A 22,654-nucleotide genomic window follows, 5' to 3' on the forward strand; every position below is an offset into this window, starting at 1 on the left:
AGAAAATTTCAAATCTAAACTTCAGTTTGTTCTGCATTATCTGTGAATGCATATTTGTGTGTGAGTCATCCACAGAGTGAACCCACAGCACAGACAGAACAAGTGCTACGAATACCAAATTTCAAAGTGTATAGTGTTTATCCACCATCTGTTGTTCAAGATTCCCATAACTATATTTCATAAAACTTTTCAAATTTAAACTTACTGTGTCAACTTGTGAAATAATATAAAAGGGGACACTTGTTTTCATTTAATTTAACTGCAAATTTTTCCAAACAGGGCGTTGAATTGAAAGCAGGATTATTTTTTGTTGCTGAATTAAACTGAAAGGGAAGAATATGAGCACATGGAAACGTGATTAGACCCCTAATTATCTCAAAGAACGATACCCCAGTGAACATATAAGATTTCCTCCAGATTTCATATCAAGCTCACTCCCTACAAATAGATAAAAAGAATAGCCCTCTTGCACAGCTTTGACCAGCATAAAAATTAAATTCAACTCTATTTAAAGTGGTCACAATATAGACTCCCTATTGAAAAGTAAGAAATTAATTTAAACTAGTGAGTTGTACTTCAGAAAGCCTCTCCCTTGCCCACTCACTGAAGATCCAGTAAGCCAGCTTTTCAAAGGAGCCAGTCTGAAATTTATAAGCTCATGAGAATCCTTAAATCATTAACAGAAAGTGTTTTCTAGAGGAAATGTGGCCAGGGAATACTGTACTGCAAAAAGCAAGAGACCAGTATTTGCATAGATACAGCACCTTCCACAGCTGTGGCTGAATCTTCAGTGAAACTGCTTAAAGGTATTCCAACTTCAGGAATGAATCCTGTAATTATTTACTACACATGTACCTCTTCTGTCAAGAATCATCATATTGATTTTCCACAGGTAAAAAGATTCTGGATCAGGCTCCTACACTAAATATCATCTTTCACATACATAGCATCCTACTCTACTCTCTCAGTAGGACAAACTCAAGATTAGTTAGTATTGATCAGTAGTGTACAGTTAGTCTTCTGCTCTGTTTCCCTTTCCTTAATAAGGTCTTCACTCTTCACAAAAGTTTTACCCTCTCCCCAGTGATTAGAAAGACTACTGTGTTGACTTAATCAGTCCATTCTTCCTCATCATGCCTGCAACTATTTTAATTTTTTTCTTTATAGCACAGTAATTGATTCCTGCATAGTAGTTCTAACACTAGAAATCAGAAAATTAGTTCATCTGAGCTTGCTTCTGTTGTGTCTATTCTCAGAGCACTTTCACAGATTATTTTCTACTCTTTTTTCCTGTAGAGAATGTCTTTTTTTCACATTATTTAGAAGCTAAAATTCCATTTTGCTTTGAATTCCTTCAGCTCTTTTTCAATACCTGAAGTCTTACAGAAAATCTTATCTGACAACTTACAGAAGTAATTTAGATTACTTCTAAATTCAGATTTTAGTTTTGTATTTTGTCCTTCAAGGAATACCTAGAAAGACACGCTGTTTTCATAGGGTTCTTTTTGTGTTAGCATTGGTGCAGTTACCCTACAATTAAAATATTTTTTCTTGTGGAAGAACAAATCAATCGTCTGACCAAATAAACCAAGAAAACAGAATGATGATTTTCGTCTCAAGGTTTAGAAAACTCATAGTGACTATAATAAAAGTATAAGGCAGTCTTTCTTCCAGATGGTACAACTGACACCAGAATGCATCATATGCACCTACGACTGTTCAATGTGAGCTTACCTTTTCAGAAATCTCCCCCCTTTGCTCAGCTTCTTTTCAACAGAAGGGAGAGCAGCTTTTAGAGGCATTCCAATGGACTCTCCATGGTGGAGGACAGCTGATGAGATGGGATATATCACCACATTCTCTGGCTCTCTTCACCCAGGACTGCTACTTTTCCCTTTATAGGGTAAGTTCCCCTTATCCAAAATACTGGGTCATATTCTGCTTTCACAGTTCAAAAGCAGATTGTGAGATCTATTGCTACCTTTTATGAGCTTTTCCAGCAGAGGATGGAGAAGCCAACAGGAGTGCTGGAGCAGCAGTGAGGAATAGCAGGAGGTTACCTGAGGTACAAGACGACTGCCTTGACTAAAAAGGACACTGGCATGGGAACAGTGCCCCAGGCACACATCACAGTACTAAGGTGAAAATAGGATGATTAATAGGTCCCAACAAGGTCCAAATGTTGTTTATATCCCATTGGTGTGCCACCAGCAGCAGTGCAGCCACCCAGTCCTAATGCAATCTTGCCCATTGCTAAAGCAAACCTAGGTATTAACCATTTCTGCAAAGTAAATTAATTTGTTCCGTATCTCCTCGCAACACTTCTCTACTCCCTATTTAGTCTTGCTTTTTCCTTAGTCTCTGTAGTATCACTATTTCAATTCTCTGACCTTATGATTCTTTCTTTCTTCATAATATTTCTTTTAAAATACCAAAACAAACATATTTTTCTGCTTTCTTGGGTATTTTTCAGCATTTCATTACCATATTTTCCTTTTCTCTAACTCTCTAGTAAGTCCTGTGATTACTCTTTTTTGGGTTCCTTATTTTGTCTGATACTGACTTTAATGTATTCAAGCTTTCTTGTAGTGTCAAAATAATATAAGAAACTGCATTCCTGAATAATTAAATCTAACAGAAATCTAAGGGAACCTAACACCAGGTCTAGTTAGTCAGCACTTGAAATGCTGCTAAGTAAAGTAGAATCTAAGAAAAAAGCCAAGTTTTAGAGTCTTAGGTTTAATAAATATTCATTGAAAATGTCTGTATGTCTTTTTACTTTGGACATCTACTGGTTCCACTGCCTTATACAAACATACACTTAAAAACATATCCATAAAATTCCCCAAGAGAGAATTCTTATTCTTTCCTGCAAAGGGAATTTTTTCCCCAAAGTAGGTTACATGCTGAATATCAGATGCTGCACAAGGCTGAACTGATTAGACGAGGTATAGAGGGACAAAGAGGACATTTATGAACACACAGACGCTCTAGGAGAGGGGAAGTGAGCTTTTAAGAAGCCTGAGGAAGTCTTTAGGAAGCTGAATAAAGCAAATAAGAAGGTGAGAGTGGGCAGGAGGGAGATCATATCCCTTGACGAGAGGGCAGGAAGCTGAGAGAAAAGGATGAAGAATGTAATTTGCAGTGCTAGAAGGGTTCGTAGTGGTTTTTCTTTGGAGGAAAAAGCAAGCCTCAGAGTAGCCAGACCACAAACCCCCACTTCTGTTTGAGGCTTCTGGGTAATGCTATGAGCAGTAACATTTAGAACATGATAGTCAATAAGTGGTAACTTGGTGTAACAACAGACAAGCCAAGCCTCCTCTGGAAGCCACACTACCTTCACTTATTTATCCAAGCCGATCATTAAACAGCAGGGACATACTGAAGAAGAAAAACTGAAGCAATCCTGGAAACTTGTGCTGATATTGCCTTTGCTTCTGTGTCTTTCACCAAAGGAGGAACGTAGTAACTTGACAGAATTTAAATCCATGAAATAAAACAAATTGGGGAGAGAAGGACAGTATAAGAAAGAGAGAAAAAACCCCAGTATTTACTTTCTGTTTTACACCTAGGTATGAGATGGGAAGAGACAGAAAAATTCTGTCTACAGGAGTTCAGCAATTCTTAGGAAACAGATGAAATCTGAAGAAAGAACTGCGTAGTATTCTTACTGCTAGTTGGAGTCAAAACCTTCTTTTGAGCTGATGATATACAAAGAATAGCTGAGGATAATGAGATAATACACAGAGATGAATATAAAGAATACCTTTTTTTTTAACTTTACTAGGATGGCATTAGGCTACAAGTAGTGTTAGAAAAGCCTCATGATGATTCAGCAAAAATTAGAATTGATAAAATTTGAAATTTATGGTCAAGAGGAAATGCTACTATCTAAGTAAATTGGTTTCAGGTCAAATCAGCAGAAAAAATATTTCTGATCTAACAAAATGGCAAATATAATTAATTTAATTTTTTTTTGTAGGAGGCATCATAGATAAAGTTTTATGAAAAAATTCCCCTTGGAAAACTCATTTTTACAAAAGCATCTTGGAGATCTCTTGTTTAAGTGTACAGAAAGATAGGGTCTTGTCTTTCTCAACTTGTTACATCAAGAACTCCTTTTTATTTGAGCCATTACTCAACAGAAACAGTGGTGAAACTTAGGAACACAGTTGGCAAATGACAGAATGCATACAATCAAACCTATAAAAACTTGTCAGTGTAAAAATGACTTGCAACATATTTATATAACAAAATAAACATATAATTAAATGCCAGCCAAACTCATCAGCCCCTGAAGCCATCATTAATTTCATATAATTTAATACACTTGCTGCTGCATGTTTACCAATGTTTTCAGAATTTCATACAATATGCATGATCCAAAGTTGCTAATTGGCAAGTGAAAGTCTTTTCTCTCATTACTTATTGACTACATTCTTCTCCTGAACTGGTTCTAATTAAGGGAAGGCTTAGCACTGTACCTCCATGAACTGTGCCATAGCCCTCAGGTAAAACTGTTCTGTATGGGTAATTTTATTAGTGTCTTTTCTGTTTCATAGTGGTCACAATTTTGTTGCTGCACATACATTGCTTACTGTTCTAATTACAGTTTTTATCAAGCACTGCAACAAGTACTAGAAGTCATGAATCATGGACAATATAGATGTGCTCAAATTGTGGAAAGGCACGGGGTCCCCGCACCCTTATTGCCTAAATTCAGGTTCTTGCAGCCTTCCAGGATGTCCATCTGTATGTCCTGCTTTCCTTTATTATTTAACATCACTGCATGAAAGGGCTTTTGGGGGAAGGAAAGAGAAAGGGTTATGGAGCTGGGATGCAACCAGACATACTTGGGAGCTTTCCCACATACCCTAATTTAAATGTTTGCACAGCACTTGACAGAATAAGCTACACAGATGCCAAACAACCTAAAAGTTTACAGTCAAAGTGTAAGAAGATGCATAGAACAACGGTGGTACAAACAAACAGGTGGGCGAACACAAGGAACCAGTGAGATGTGCTATTCAGCAAGTGATGCCAAACCAGAAGTTGGAAGAACACAATGATGCAGCTCTTTGTTTTGGTGTAAGTGGTGAAAAGACCTGTCAGTAATTCTCAGGAAAATCAACTTGTTCTTATTAATACTAAACACCAGGCTTTAGGTAATTTCTTCACAAACATCCTCTCCTCATGGATGTATTCTCTTGCATGACAACATCCAGAATGAAATATTCACCCTGCATAAATCAGCAAATGTGAGCTTTAACTCTTCTCCCTGTCCTCCTCCCTATCTCTTCCAGCCTCGCCTGGTGCCCAGTGAGCACCCTGGGCTCTGACACTGCTGTGGCCCCACAGTAGTGCGCTGCACTGAGCTGTGTGCTGAAACTGTGTAATTTCATATTGTTAACAGAGCTATAAAGATACGTTCAAGCTAGGGAGCTCCAAATTTGACATCTTGCAATATCTGAATTCTGACACACGATGGCTTATCTGCTTGGAATTCAGAAGAAAAAAAAAAGAGAGAAAAAAAATCAAATAAGATTGACCAAAAAGCTCTATGCACTAAGCAGTGAATTATAAATCAAATTAAATTAAATTGAATTCTACTCACATGAAGTAGAATTTTTAAATGAACTGAAGAGAATGAGAATTAAGGAAAACTACCCTACTCCCACTGAAATTCAGTGTGTTTCCAACTACTGTAATAAAATTCTGGGCATACAGAAGATTTCTATTATTTTTAGCATTGGAGATGGTGGTGATGAGTGATACAATGAATGGAAGAAGAATTTTGTTTTGCACTTACGGACAAGAAAGAAAACAGCAAGGGGATAAAAACTTCATCTCTGGCAAAAATAAGCCAGGTCAAGGACAAATCACTGACACAGAGTGGAGAGTGAGAGGTGTGAAATATGCCTCAGAAATAAATAATACATAGTCGCAGAAGCACAATTCAAACTATTAGTTTGCTATTTGCCTTTTCAGGAGAGGAATGATCAATGGCAAAGATGGATTAGATCTCTTGCTCTCATTCCAGGTGAGAGGACTAGTGAGAAAGTTAAGTGGATTCTTCGATTGTAGCTAAACTTACACAAATGAAAAGTAGAAGGAGAAATAAATCATGTTTCTGTCAATCCAGTGAAGGCATTTGAATGAAGAAGCATGCCCTTTTGATGACCTCCTCTTCTATACTTGGCAAGAGACATTTGTTTTCATTATTTGATAAAGCTACATCAGGGATAAATTTCCCTCTTCTCAAGTCCATTAATAACTATTTAGAAAAATAACAGGAACTGAAAAGCCCAGATCTAGTACCTGCATGCCAAGAAGAAAACTAGTTAAATCAGAGTTGTATCTTTTCCAACTTAAGAAACAATAGCAGAATCAGAACAAGCGTGAATCAATAGTGAAATACTGCAAAACTACAGTCACCTGTAGTTCCGTGAAGTCTAGTCAACTATATATCCTGGTTTTGGCAGGGATAGAGTTAATTTTCTTCCTAGTAGCTGGTATGGTGTTATGTCTTGGATTCAGTATGAGAAGAATGTTGATAAAACACTGATAGTTTTCAGTTCTTGCTAAGTAGTGTTTAGACTAAGTCAAGGATTTTCCAGCTTCTCATGCCCAGCCAACAAAAAGGCTGGAGGGGCACAAGAATTTGGGAGGGGACACAGCCAGGACAGCTGACCCAAACTGGCCAGAGGGGTATTCCAGACCATGTGACGTTATGCCCAGTATAGAAACTGGGGGAGTTGGCCTGGGGGGAGAGCACTGCTCAGGAACTAACTGGGCATCGGTCAGTGAGTGGTGAGCAATTGCATTGTGCATCACTTGTTTTGTGTAATCCAATCCTTCTATTATTATTATTCCTATTTTATTATTGTTGTTATTATCATTATTAGTTTCTTCCTTTCTGTTCTGTTAAACTGTTCTTATCTCAACCCATGAGTTTTACCTTTTTTTTTCTGATTCTCTTCCTCATCCTACTGGGCAGGGGGTAGTGAGTGAGCTACCCTGTGGTGCTTAGTTGCTGGCTGGGGTTAAACCACGAATCCAGTGTTACAAGGGTTCCTGTACTTCTTTACTCCAATTGAACGAATAACAATTTACTCATTTATTAGTTGTATTGTGCTAACTCCAGGAAAGCTAGTCATGAAGAACTTGATTATCCTAGCACTTTACAAACACAGAACATGATGACACTTTCAGGTGCTGAGAGTAGCATAATATAACTTCGGGAAACACGTACGGCTACAGTTTGATACACCTACGCTGCCTTTCAGCACAGTCCTGAGCTGGTGGGGGTGTGTTAACCACAACACTCAGAAATAGTCCTCGTGCACCACAAGCTCACTCCTCTCCTTACTTCAACAGTAGTGGCTAATTATATTGCCCCATCGTTCAGTTGTGCTGTATGGGCAAGGGCAGCTGAAGTTACAAATGCATAATCCAACCACCTGCTCAGGTGACAGAGAGCACGACTGTGGTTCCACATAGCCTGAGGAGGAATGTAGAGGATGCTTTAATGCATCTGGAGCAGGTGTAGATTCAAAATCACAGTCTAGCCCTGGAGCACCAATTTACTATATGACGCATTCTGCATGCAAATGAGGATTTGATGTGTCCTGTTTTATCTATCTAGATAGGTTTTAAAATCGGGAATCTTACAGTGTTTTCTATGAGCACATTCCTCAGAATCACAGGAAAAGAGGTCCTGGGTTTCTGAGTTGAGCCTTGTGGCTGCTGCAAAAAACTGTATAAAGTAATCCCTTTCATAAACTGGTCAAGCTCTACTTCAAAAATTATTCTTACTGGAAGGCTACACCACAAAGTCAGTGTTAGGAAGGATGCTTAATGGCTTTCAAGGTTAGTAACTTTATTCAATTTTCAGCCTAAATTTATACATGGCCAATTCAGACTCATTTGTTATTCTAGCAACAATTTCCTTTGATCCACCTAATTATCTTCCCTCTCTGGTTTTTACCCTCAAATGTATTTACAGATGGCAATCATCTCTCCTCTCAGTCTTTGTTTTTCTAGACTTAATGGGACAAGTTTTTAGAGTCTTCTCAGAAGCCAGCCTATTACCTACACTATTCTAGTAGCCATTTCCTGAACCTATCTTCATTTGAATTCATTTTGTTTAACACAGGAAACCAGACACAAATGCAATATTCCAATATACCTAATGATACTTTGGCACATAGCTTTAATATCTCTTCATATCTACAGGAAATACCTCCTTTGATACTGCTAGGCCTGCACATCTTTTTCAGTTTGTCTTTTTTTACAACTACTTAACATTAATTTACTTATACAAGACTACTTTACGAAAATCTTTTTCACCTCTGTCAGTTAATGAGCTTTAGTTATATAGCATAAGTTCTTGTTCTTAGTTACAGGTACTTAACATACCACTTGGTATGATTAAATTTAATTACCTTTCTTTTACATCAGTTCTTGAGATTACCCACTGATCTTTAGCATACTTACATCCTCCCTATACCAAAAGCTCTTCCCAACGCTGTGGCATCAGATAATTTCACAGACATACGGAGTATGTCAAGTAGAAACATTTTGTGCTAACATCATTACTCAACAGAATGCATCTCAAGAACCGTCCTAGAGGACTCATCTAATAGTCTTCCAACCTGCCAGTTACCTCTTCAGAGCAAGCCCTGCCATCTCCCATAAAACCAGGTACTACCCATTTCACAGCTTTTTTACTAGTCCCCACATTATCCAGCATAATGCTTACTATGTTTAAGTTGGGAAAGGGAACACAGATTTTCTTTTCCTAGGAAGTCAGTAACAAAAAAGCTATCAAATTAGTCTGGTACAATCTAGCTTTGCTAAACTGTGTTGAATTTTATCAAATTTTCCATTTATTTCCATGGCCTAAATATGAAAGAACACTCAAAGCTGTTCTAAGTTTAGCATGCTATTTAGCTGAAACTATGGGTTACAACACATTTTCTCCTTTCCCATTATATGAACTTGCTATATTCTGCTTCAAATGTGTGACCACTAACTTGATGGATGTGTTAAAAACTTTATTTAGTTTATTTAAAATTCTAGAAAGGAAATCACCTGCCCTCCCACAACTTAAATGCATTTTGGGCTCTTGAAGTTTTCCTTGCTCATATGTTCTATTTCTAAACAATTTGCTATTTTGCCTTTTGTCCATATTCAAAATGATGGTCCTTAAGGAATATGGAGTCAAAGTACTAGTTTGAAGATGGTGCAAAACCAATCATTATTTTGTCTCACTAGGTAGTGCTCCAAAACTTATTCCCTGTTGGTTTTTTTTCTATTTAGAAAATAAACTTGTAATGATTTTTTTTTTTTTTTTTTTAGCAAGGTCTATTTCAGCTTGACTTTTGCCAATTCTCACTTCTCTCTAAAATGCTGACCTCTCAGATGTACTTTTTGCCACAGACCAATCCTTTTTTCTACTCTTAATATTCTATCAGAAGCATTTTTTCCTCCACTTAAGGCCCAGGATCCTTCCTTACAGCTTTTTTCCCCACTAAGTAGCAAAATTCATTCAAAGTCTTTCGAAGTCTTCTCAATTTCCAGTGTTTACCTCCGCAACTTAGCTCAGTAACTGGTTCCTTTGGTTTCCTAGAGTTTTCCTTTTATACACTGAGAAACTCAACTGAAATGTTTTCTTTTAATTTAAATGATTTGATAGGACTTGGTCCTAAGTTCTTTGCTAAATTCAAGTCTTCTATGAGATCTTTATTAGTGAGATCTAAAATATTACCATTTCTTTCTGTTTCAGTCACCATCTGGTAAAGAAATATATTGGCTATGAAATCCAGGGATACCTAGTATCTGTTATTAGTATTGCCTGTTCTCCAGATAGAGAAGTTACATCTCTTGGAATTGTACAGTCTCCAGTATTACTTCTCTCAATAACCAGAAATACTAAAATTGAAGCAACCATCACCAAATTCAGCTAGAATATGGGGATATTGATAAGCAAAGTCATGGTGATACAGATGAGAAAATAATTACTATACTAGCATTAGTCTGTGTATTTTTAAAGATCAATAACACACTAGAAACAGGCTAAGATGAGTGCATAAAAGCTAAATAACCCATGGGCCATTTTCCCCATTGCACATGTACAAAATTATTAAATGTAATATTTATAAAATATTTGCACAAAAACATGAAAAATACACAGATAACGATACTATTGACTGGAACACAAAATCAACACAGAACAAAGCCTCTGCTGCTGTGGTTTCTGTGAGCTCTTCACCCTGTAAATATTAGGCTGAAGAATTTTAAAAATCTGTTTTACTTGTTTGCATTTATGAAACTACATCTATCAGCTCTATCAGCAGACTAAGTAAGGCAATTAGCCTATATCACCCTCTTCATTAGGGCCAGATCCAAAATCCATTAGTGACTGTGAAGAGCCTCCTATTGACTTCATGAGGCTTTGGATCAGTTCATGAGTGCGTGCCTAAAGCAAGATGAACATGCCATCTGTTTTCTCTGATGGTCTCATTTCTATTCTCTACCCATTCCTTTATAATTTCTGGTGGGTGCCTTTTCTTTTTTTTTCTTTTTTTTTTTTGCATTTCCTTTTTCACCAGCTGCAGTAGCATTCTCTTCTTCACTACCTCTGTAAGTTAAAAAGTACAGGATGTTGCCCTTTTTCTAGCTTATTTTCATAACATTGTCAGGTTATAGTTTGCTTTCTTTTTGTTTTTTTAAATGGCCACAAACTACTACATGAGATCAAGCAAACAGCAAGAGACTCTTCTCTCCTACAAATATGAGAGGACACTGGTTTTGCTTAGCATAAAAACAACAATAAAAAATATTTGGCTGAATTTGGTCAGTTTGCAGGTTTAAGAGAAGTGCTATTTAATTCTATTCTAAACAACACTGCTGCCTCAGCAGGCTTTTTTGAAGGAAACCTCATTGCTAAGTGCTTTACTATTTGAATGGTACATTACAACAATAAAAGGAACAAAAGAGAAAATAAATGAAAAAAGAAAGTGAACGGAAGTTACAAGTGCTTGTCTATGCCTTATGACACTAGAAAAAATTAAGTAGAAAGAATGGTTTCTCCATCAATTTCAGTTTGCATACTGCTTTAAGTTATTCACTGGGTTAATGTCTACTTTCTCAATACCTCCACAGCAATGAACTGTTTTCTAAAACAACTTAGTGCTACAGCAACGAAATTATTTAGGAGTGACTTACTTTTTCACTCAGTCTTGCCTGTGTCTAATGCCTTCAAACTTGCTTCCCAGCAGCAGCAGTACAAGGAATTCAGACTCTACCTTGCAGCACACAGACGTTCACTCAAAAACCACAAGAAAAAACTCATAAAATCAGGTCCCGTTTTCTGCAGTAGTCTCTTCAAATTGATGTTGACATCATTCCTGCCACCGATCAATTAAATGACAAATGTCTAATGACTGGGTTTTCCACAGTGTAAATGTTAGAGATCCCAAATGTCGTGTGATGGGGATACGCTGCCCTTTCTTACATCCAAAGAGAACTCATATATGCTTTCCTTGCAGCACTTTTGTTTTGAAGCATACACGATTGTCTATGATGCAAACACTGTGACCTTCAAATCCCTGAAACACTTTGCAGTGCACTTTTAAAAGGCCTCACTGTTGCAGGAGAGCTTTGGATCAGTTGTTCTGATCAATGCAACAACTCATATAATTTCCCAAAAGTGCTTTGGATACTGCCAGAAACTCTGAAAATTAATCTGAACACAGTCTCCCAGATGTGTTCAGGTTAGAAATGTCAAAAAGAAAGACTTAAATCCATCTGTTAAAATTTCTAGCAAGATTCCTCCAGCTGGTACTACTGTATCCTAGCAATGATGCAAATAAGGATTCTCTTATTTAGAAATGAAAACAAAGCCATATTCCTTATTCTACATCAAAGCAGGAGTCAGCAAATCAAGTATCATAAATAGCATCCTGAATAACAATTTTAGCAAATCTTTGGAGTACTAAAAAACCCAGCACTTCAAGAAGAGACAATCCATTGTAGCTGGAAATAGAATGAGACCTGAGATCCAGTTTTCTACCCACTCACTGAGCTCAGACCTAATGTTGTCTCTGGGTTTTAGATTGGAACTTTTTAAAATGCAAAATGTCCTACTAGTCCCTTAAGACAATTGCCAGTCTGCCTGGTAAAGATTAACACCCTAGGGCTACAGAAACAAGTTCCCTCTATCTATCTGATAACCATGAATTCTTGACTCCACCGTAGCTTTTCTTTCCTCTTGCTCCTTCGAAAGGGATGCTCAAGCATCTCGATATCATATGGATGCAAATTGCCTGGGGACTAAAGTGCTTTCTTAGGAAATGGAAACTTCATAGCTCCCCAGGTTAAAGAGATCTTAATCACGCATGTCTCCATCTGAATGGTGGGGTGGGAACAGATAGGCGGCTACCACGTGTCTCTTCATCCCTCCCTATTAAATGAGCAGGTTCAGAGTGCCTCTGGGAAATCAAACTTCTTAAGTGACTCAAACCCAGAGACATCATGTTCATGAATCTCGTATGGTGCCAGCTGAAAGACAGAGTGGTGATCTATGAGCAGCAGCACTCCCAGGAAAGCGCAAGAGTGGAATTAAGGTCACCAGCATCAATGGCGGCACATTCTGAAATGCACACAGACCTGTGGTACTTAAATTGCCATGCACTTTTTTAGAGTTGGAAGCCTGCATTTCTTCATCTATGTGGCTGCTTTGGCCATCTAAGTCCCTTTATGAATCTAAGCCACAAATACCAGTGTTAAAAAAGGTTGCAGCTCCCTTTCTCCCAAATGTGGAGAAGATAAATGCTTTATTATATTATCCAGGTGAATCACTGCCTCTGTTGGAAGACTTGCTCAATATCCTATCCACATAAATAGTATCCTCTAAGGCAAAACTTCAAGGTGCTTTATAACCAACTATGATTCTTACCACTACTTTTTGTTCAAAGAAGTAACAGCTTTTCGGCCAATGTGGCTCTGACAGTTATTTACAAGGCAAGCACGTGCAGGATAAACAGATGCTCTGGAATCCTTTATTTTTTTGGAAAACCTGATTGAGAAAACAACACACACTAATCCTGAGAACCAATTTATCAGATATCTTCATGGATACATAACTTTGATTTTTACTTATTATTAAAATTATTTATATAGCCAATTCTTACACTGTAACATCTTCAAAAATTGTAATTTTTGCTGAAGGTAAGAAGGAAAGAAAGCAATTATCACCAGATTTTAAAGACCTCTGAAAGCTAGGACATCAGTAAGATCAAGGTAAAACCAAAACAAAATAAACACACTCATTAGAAATGGAAGAAATATAGGAAAATATTGCATTTGCTTTTTGATGGCATTTTCCAGGGTATCCAATGTTTGCACATTGTCCCTACATTTTTGTTATGCTAAATTTTCAAGAAGGACAGAGGATTTGGGGCCATTGAGATTTTGATAAAAGTTATAATAGTGTTTACAGTTCTAGTTCCATTTTCACCTTAAGCTTTAAAAATGTTGGTTTGCCATTCAGTTTCTCAACAAAACCTTTCTCTCTCATAGGCTGCAGATCTCTATGCAGTCTAAAATTCACCTGCAACTAAACACACCTGGTTTGGGGCTTTTTTGCTCCACCATTTTCAAGCTCCTACCAACCTCTTCATGACTTAGTTTTTCACTGTACACCTGACCACTAGGGCTTTTTGTGGGTTTTTGGACATAGTTATACTTCGAATGTATTACTGTGCAAAGAACTTTAAACTAACGTTGACTCTGCGGTGTACAGTGGAGTATATTGACTCTATTTAGCATCACAGTCCTGTCACTGTATTGTTGCTCATGTTTCTGTTGAGAAAAAGTTAATGTGGTTGTGCTCCCTTTAGTGCAGCTGGTCTCCAGGATCCAGCTTGATTGCTGCACTGTGCTTCATTATTCACTTTGACTTGTGCATTTTTCATACATACACTCTGTTTTCCAGTGAAGCAAGAGCTTTTGTATCTATAAATCACTTTTGCTAGTTAGCCATGGTATCTAGAGAGTAGATATACCCGAGAAAATACAATACAAGCAAAATGCTTGTTAAGCATAGCAGAATAATATAACAAAATCTGACAATTTCCAAAGCATACATTTGTGTCCCATAACAGCTGTTATTGTTTTTATTTCCTCTTCAAGTAGACTGGTTTTGTCTAATGTTTATTTGTATTTTAAAATTTTATTTATTTCAAGTGTGTGTTATTTCAAACACTTTTTCTTGGTAATTGTTTTCAATAAGCATGTATTTTTCACAAATACATTACTTTATTCTTTTTCAGGTTTTTCTTTATCCCTCCTCCAGTATATTAGAAGCAAATTTGAACAATCTGAAGACTATTTTTCCTGAAGGTTTCAAAAATCCTCTAAAAAAATCACTTTGGCCATACAGAGTTCAGTCTCCATTTATGGAAGACTGGTTTCCAGCGAAGACACTCTGATACATCATCTGGTAAACATTAAGAACTTGTGGGGTTGATCTCTGCTGACTCTCGTCACCATTAAAATGACAGTATTTAACAACAGTCATTATGCTATAGCACCTGAAATACCCTGTTCCTCAGAGCAAGGAGATAAAAATATTTAATTTACAAATACAGTTTTGGGAAAATGTCACCTTTTTAATTATGTCCAAGTAGGTAATCAATGCTTCAAAGTTAATCTAAGACAGAGGACACAACTGGATCATTTACTTTGAAATCCTGCCTAATATAGGCTGTAGGACCTACTTAAATAATCTCTGGAGAAAAATATCACTTAATTCCACAATGTCTCTTACTTATGCAGAGCAATGACTGCAAAAAGGAGATAAAAGCCAGGATAGGCCTTGCAGTTCTTCCCCTTCTTATAGAAATTGAGCACACATCTGTCTCCTTGCATTCCTTGAGAACTTTTTTTTCAAACAAAACCCATAGCTTTAATGCCTTCTTAACTTAACGTCTTCTACGTTTCATAAAGTAAAGAAGGATGGCAGTAAAGGATGCTATGTTGTTTCTGAACATTCGGTTTGCCTTGCTGATCTATCAAAAATATGCTACATACACAGCTACGTGTCACATGTATACACTAACGTGGCTGAACCCGATCTTAACCTCCAACATCCTGCTGTGTCCCTTGTCCTTCCCAAAATGTCCATTTTTGCACTTTATCTGATTGGTTAGTGTTTGCCAATGTTTTTTGCATTCATTAATACTCTCTCCTTCTTAGTACTTACATTATCCTCCTTTTTTTTTTTTTTGTTCTATCAGCTACTGTCTTTCTTGCTGCCTAACACCCTTTTGCCTTTCCTAAAACTTTCATCCAGTCCTTCTCGTTTTTCATTGCTAACCTATTAACATATTTATGTCCAGTCTCAACCTGTCTAAATTCAACATCAAACCGTTAGCTCCTGTTATCTCCTTCCAAGTAGGATGAAGAACACTCTCTTAAAGCTTATTTCTCATTTAAGTTCATGTTTTCTCTGACCAAGTCGCCTGTTAATTTCCCCCCCAAGAAGCTAAATTCATGGAGCTTCCTGTGTGTCTCACTAAGAGGGTATGTTTTCCAAAGTCGCAATAACCCTCAAGGCCTCCCCGAAAGAGTCTTCAGTTATCGGCATCTTTTTCAAGTAGAATTAAGCAAGATATTCCAAAAGTTTTACACATCAGGTCCCAGATTCTGTTGTATTCCACATCCCCAAATCTGTTCTACTCTACAGTCTTCAGTTTTATGCACCTAAGGTCTTCACTAGACCTTCGGCTACAACACCAGACTGAAACTCTGTGTTTGGCTGATGACCAGCCAAGGAGGCCCAGCAGATTCATTGCTTTCCAGGCAGGAGTCTTTCATTGCATACACAGGCTGTATTCTCTTTCTTGACATATGACTTCAGATTTGGCCAGTTTATAATACCTAACTGTGTTTTACCCAGAGCAGTCTGGCACTCCTTTTACTCTGACCTACACAGATACCATGATGACTCACACCATCCCATTCACCCTTTTTAAGCCCCACCACAGCATTAGCTCTCTTTCAATACATTGAAATTTCTTCAGTACTCAAAGATCTTTTGAAAACACAGCATAACAGATGCAGATGCTGTTCAACTCCTTTAGAAATCAGATTGGAGAATCAAGACCCTAGCTCATTCTCATAATTAAAGATAGGTTTGGGCTTTATTCATACAGAGTTGCATTAGACTCTAAGCCCTCACTACATTTTGATTTATCTGATTTCCTTCCACCCAGTTAAACTAGCACTGAAGTTTCAGGAAGATGATGGTTTTCCTCAGCCTGTTCAATAGATATTTCTCTGCTGCTGGGAGAGATGAGTAATGGTATTGTTTGGAGGTGGAAAATCAGGGTAGACATTGATTTTTAATGGCTTTTGTTACATTAGCTCAAAATTTATAGCTCAAAGCAGTTACAATTTCTTTTTTTTTTTATTGTAGGTCTATACACACACACACTCTTGACTCTCTCATTTCTCCCACATTATAATGAATACACCTAGAAACGTCATATTCCTTTTCTAAGCTTCCTCTCAGAAAGGCATTCCTCCACATTTGAATTATAACAATAGATCTCTAGATTTCCCATGAGAAAGCTTAATATGAAATCTCTAAGCATATTAATTATAATATAAGTTGCATAGGTATAGCATTTCTCCTTGCTTAAAAATCCAATTACGATTTCGATATTCAGTGTTTTAATATTCTTACATGATTATTGATAAAAACATATATAAGTACCTCAGTGTGTAATGCAGCCCTATTTCTGCTTTGGAAGCATAATAAAAATACCTATTTGTCAAGTGTTTATTTTATAACTACATTTGCCAATGTTTTGTATAAACTAATTATTCTTATTATATTTCTCATTCCTAAATAAGTATTGGGTGGACAAGTAGTTAGTGCACATATTTTAGCATTTTTAAAAATTCAAGGGACATTTTAAGAATCTAAAATTGCTACCTTCTTTCCCATTTCCCCTAAACTTTTGTGAATTTTGCATTACTATTAAGACTCTTTACATCAATGGAGTAGGTACTTTTCACTGTGTAGTCTTCAAAGTGGACTTCAAAAAGTAGGCTACTAGACTACACAGCAGGATATGTGTATTTTCATCTTACTTTTACACGCTTTTCTGTGCTTCAAGTTTCCCCATCATGAGATATGAAAAAAACACTAGGTACATTATCATCATCATCATCATCAACACAGTTAAGAGATATATTTGCACTTCAAAGCATTATTTAACATTAGTAAAAATTAAAATTACAAGCTCATAATTTATTTCAGTTTTGGTTTTCCTCCCCCCCATATAATTTAATTCCTGTTAATGGCATTCTATGTATTAAACTTGCACAGTGAAAGTGTGCTACCAGGACCTCTCTTCTGCTTTGCAGGTGAGATACAGGAAATGTGTATTGTGCTCCAAGTGCAACCAGTTAAACTCTGCAAAATTAAAAAACACTCAAAAAAATAAATTATTCATAGAATTCAGTCAGAATTCATATATCACATTAAGCTGCATAAGGTGACTTTCAAGCCATGTTTGAGACTTACCAGCTAGGTCAAATTCTTAAGGTAAAGCAGTATCTTGCAATATAAAACATGCATGAGCAGCATACAATTGCTTTTCAACTACTTACAGCTTCAGCATACCTGGAGTTACCTTACCCATTTGACATTTAGTTGCAGTTTTAAACACAGGGACAACTTTGAGAGGAAATGGTCTATATCATATAATTCCAAGGAACTTCTACATGCTACAAAGTGGGCTATTGTTCCTGCAAAACTACTTTGCAAAAAAGTGTACCAGATCAATTCACAACCCTCTTTTGATGAGAAAGAGCTTTTCTTCCCTTCATTGAGTCAGAGAGAAACGGGATGGTAGTTATAAGTGAAAGACTAATGATCTTCTGACTGCGTCAAATACAATTGCATAAGAACAGAAAATAACTGCAGTGCTGCATTCAAAGAGCAAATTAGAAATTTTTATTGTGATACTGTATTACTATGTTATGATGCACAGCAATGACAGTTGTTGAATTCAGTCTGGGTAAGCCAGCAGATTATTTCCTCCTTTTTTCCCCCCTTATTTCTCTTTGTCTTTGCAGTGTCATTCCCTACGGAAGTGGCATACTGATTCCTCAAGGTTGAGTGGCCCTAATTTATGCATTACAATTGATTCTAAATTAATAACAAAAATGAAAGGCAATTTTCTGCAATGCAAAACATGGCTTTTTCTGAAGAGACAAATCTAGTACATCAAAGATGCCTTTTAAAAAGTCCTGCCGTGAAAATGACCATCTTTGCTGCAAGATGATTACTATAATCTCCAGAATGATTCATTTTCTACCAGTAAATTGAGGTTCATCGTTCTCATTTATTTAAATGTACATATCATTTTAAATCTACATATTATTTGTCAATGCCAGTCGCAAAACTAAGTGAAAACTAAGTCGAACCAGTGCTTTGTAGCTCTTTAATTTGTCTTATTTTTTTCTGCGCTGCCTTCTCAATCTTTCTGCAAGAAGACTCTTACATACTTTCTTGGAAAAGATATCTTTCCAGACACACATATTACTTCTTTTTAATGTATACATACCCTCCTATTAGTCCTCCAGAAGCTTTTATTCAGAACTGGTATGTTTATTTGGAAGTCACACTTGCAGCTCTGCTCATTAGTGACTAGCGCTGATTGATTTGAAGTATTGCAGGGCGGGACACTTCAGGTTTCCTTGGGCGATACGCTCAGATTGATTTCTACTAGTAGGCTTTTTATGCCAGTTTAGAAAAGCTGAACTGTGTGGAGCAGAATACCCATTTGTTTGCACTTCTTGAAAATTGGGACACCATCCAAGCACTCAGAACATCCCTAAATCTGTGTTAAACTCTCAAATCAATAAAGGATTTATTCCTGCAAAATTATTTCCAGGCGAAATTATTGTCTAATAACAGCAGAAGTGCTAAGCTGGAGGGGAAAGGTCTGCTTTCCAGCATCAGCCTAGAGGACGAGGATACAGCTCCAAAAGGCTGCCCTGTTTCACTGTGCAAAGCTTTTTTTTCATTAGACCAACATTATCTACTGCACACTTAAGTATTCCTTTCAGAACCTGCAATATTCTGCAAGTTTATCTCCTCTGCTAGCCACTGCATTTGCACCTGCAGAAGGAACTGCACTCTGCCTGCATTACACTGTTATCCTGGGATGGCACAAGGCACCCCTCTGATGCTTTCTGCTCTCCTTTCACTACCAAGGCAAGTTCACAACCAATCTGCGTTAGGTGCTCCCTTTCCGAACACCAAACAGGCGTGAGATAAAGCTTGGACTTTGTCAGCTAAAGATAATAGACCAAATAAGCTGAAAGGCCACATCCTAAAGAGCTACATCTAAAGTAAAGGCAATTTTAATATAAAGCTGTAAATAATGCAAAAAAGCAGCAGAATTACTCACTGCAAACTATCTGGTGAGAGCAACTGATTTAGAAATGAGAGAAAGGCAATAAATGAGTGATATTACCTAAAAAACAAAATGTCAATATAATAATAATTTAAAAGAAATGGCAGCAGAACGCTGCCTCTAGGCAGCTATGACTTGCATGAAATAACTTTTCACATAATAGGTAACTCAAGGTCTCAATGATCTTGGCAGAGTTAAAGGGATAACTCTCAAGTAGAGATGAACAAGAATTCTCTTTCCTGCACTCACATAGGTAGGTTTTGAACTCTTAAATAGATGCTGCTTAACTTTTCAACTTTTCTTCATTTTTTATATAGAATATACATCATTACCACTATTGGGGAATTTTTTTCTGCAGTTGATTTTTAATTCGTTTCTATCACTTTCAGAATACTTTCTAGTATTGTGTTAATGCCTCCTTTCTAGTATCTGTATTTTCTACTGACATTTTCTCCCTGAACAAATTCCCTGTGAGTTTTCAATGCTGGGAGTTTAAGTAACTTCAGGCTTGCAATTCAGTATATTGGAGAATTAAATTTCTTTTACTCCTTTGGGAACAAAATGGCTCAGTGTGTCGAGTGACTCTTATTAAATTTAAAAAAATATATCAAACAATCTCCAAGTTTCTTCTTCTGCTTGAGTGTTCTTCAAAGCTTCAAATTATTTTGAAAATGCTAAAATACCGCAGTGAGCTTTCATAACAGAATATTCAGTTATTTAAAATTTCTCACACAACAGGAAAACTCTCATAATCTTCCCTGGACCTGAGGGCTCAATGAAACAAATTGTGAACCCCTCAACTACAGAAATACCCAGAAACCATTATATGAATTTCTAAAACCAGTGAATACATAGACATTAAAAAATGAATCTACAAATGAATAAAAGCCTAATTCATAGTAATAAAAATACTCTTTGCCTTGGAAAGCTTGAATCATCAAGTGTAAATCTAAACTAAGTATTTTTTTCTATCTGAAATATAAAGCTAGCACACATGCATGGCAGGGGACATCCTTCACTGAGATAATGCCCTCAGAGGAGTTTAAATGGCACTGAAGTGATAAATCTAAGGAAATACACTATTCTGATTTAACTGAGCTAGCATCCATGCAATGTTTTTCAGCCACTTAGATTTAAAAGCAAGATTCTAGGATAACAATACGAAAATATGAATTTCTTTGATAGGCACCGAGAGGGAGCTAAATGTATGGTATTATTTCAGCTTCTTTTTCTAATTACAGTGTAGCAGTTAAATTTTTTTCCCTAGTCACTTACAGCCTTTTCCCCTCCTTTGTCTCCTTTCACGGCTTTGCAGTTTTCTGTTGTGACTATTGAGATGAGAAGTGCTGCCACTCCACAGCTGGGAAAGGATGCACCCTCTGCATAGCTATAGCAATGATGAAATATAGGGCAAGTCTCCCTTATAAACAGTGGCTGAATGGAAAGCCATGTGCTTTTTTAACATTTTCCCTGGATAACTCAAATTCTTCTGGCAATGCCTATTCTGAAGCAGTTGGGACCATGCCTATCTGTAAAGGACATTAAACAGACTAGTCCTCCTAGTCTTATCACTGCTTTTGGGATAACTGTGGGCAGCTCGCCTGTTCTACTTCACTGCACTCCCAACAGGTAGCAATGAAATTGTTAAGAGCAGTAACAATAAATAAAAATATTTTGTTCACATCTCTAAGAGGGATATAATATTAACAGCTGTTCCTTCACTTCTCTAGCCAATAGTCTTCAGTAAGACAGTTATGTGGGTTTATTGACTTTCCGGTCCCAGACACTGTATGTGGAGAATGACAGCTAACAACACCAGGCGGGAGCTTCTGTCCCTCAGCAGGTACAGCCCTCCCTTTCCCAGCTCTTCTGCCTTTCCACACATGCCCCAGACTGGCACGTTTTGTACCTCTACCGAGCACAGCTGGAACAGGCCCCCTCAAGGCATGCACACCTCTACAACCAAGAATAGTTTCAGCATAATGACTCTCTGACAGAATAAGAACAAAGAACAAAGTTTTCCAGTGATTAGTTATATTTTGGGTGCCAAATTAGGGCTCCTCTGAGGTGAGAGAAAGTCACATGCTTTGGGTGAGTAACGTTACACAAAAATGAGACTGTTCCAAGGAATCTTAATTTAGGTCATTGAACTAAAGCAACCAAATTCTGCAGTTGCTTTGGAAAATGTTGACCTGGTATTTCAGTGTCACATTAGCAGGACTGCACACCAGGATCCATCAGCTCCTTTCATCAGCTTGCTCCTGCACAACCTAAGGTCAAAGGAAAATCTGATAAGGCACGAGAGGTGAAAGGAGAATGCAGACCTTGCTTAATCCATTGCATCTAGAGGCCAGAGAGCCTGCCCTTTCTAATGCTTACAAACCTCTCTGAAGATAAACAACAGCCACTGATATTACTGCCTATCAGCGTCAACTCTAAACTAAGATGTGATTGGAATTAGAAAGCATAAGAGAATTTCCTGCAGAGCGTTCGCATGCACTACACCTGTATTTTCAAGAATCTTTCTTAATTACTTTTTTCATTTTACAGAACTTTGTGTTACACATACACAGAGAAACACACTGCAAAGACTCTATAGGGATACCCAAGAGATCAGTTTTTCAAATGGTCTGCACAGCAATAAAAAAGATGGGATTCACATTTTCTGTTTGCTGATAACTCAGCTCTGTACATAGATACTTTTGCCTCTTCTCATAGGCTGACTGTGCTGGCCCCTTCCAAGAAAAAATTCCTGCGGGTGAGCTTTATTGCAATAAACACCCATAGGTCACTATTCTACTATAAACTTGATATAAATTAGTCAATAAGAAGGATTCTGCCTTTGAATTACAATTTATTTTGGTCTGAGGCTGCAAGAATAACTACCACTTATTCTCACTTAGGAAGCAGGCAGAGCCTAGCAAAGAAGAAACGTAATAAGGGCACCCAGTCAGAAAGCTTTCAACAGCGAAGAAAACATCTACAGTTCTGCAGAATTAAACACTCAGATAGCAAGACTGCATTTGGAGGAGCTCGGCAGGTACCTGAGGGACACTCACTTTAAAAGATTTACTTTCTCCTGTTGGAAGATGTCAGACCACTCCACCGACGCCGTTGATGGTTGGATATTGATTTGTGCACTCTGGGTTCTCAAA

At 37.3% G+C, this 22,654-nt stretch overlaps 1 protein-coding gene and 1 long non-coding RNA gene across 38 annotated transcripts in view; one reads left to right on the plus strand and one right to left on the minus strand.

The window, feature by feature from the left end:
• Positions 1–6,728, plus strand: part of LOC104318653 (uncharacterized) — a 541,518-nt gene extending 534,790 nt beyond the window's left edge. For all 4 annotated transcript variants that reach the window (XR_011329006.1, XR_011329005.1, XR_011329003.1 and 1 more), the window contains exon 3: positions 6,587–6,728. This is a non-coding gene — a long non-coding RNA (uncharacterized lncRNA). The remainder of the gene's footprint in view (positions 1–6,586) is intronic.
• DLG2 (discs large MAGUK scaffold protein 2) overlaps positions 1–22,654 on the minus strand; it is a 1,018,165-nt gene that overhangs the window by 368,345 nt on the left and 627,166 nt on the right. The window lies entirely within an intron of this gene.

This window comes from Haliaeetus albicilla, chromosome 20, assembly GCF_947461875.1.
Source record: "Haliaeetus albicilla chromosome 20, bHalAlb1.1, whole genome shotgun sequence".
NCBI classification, from domain to species: domain Eukaryota; kingdom Metazoa; phylum Chordata; class Aves; order Accipitriformes; family Accipitridae; genus Haliaeetus; species Haliaeetus albicilla.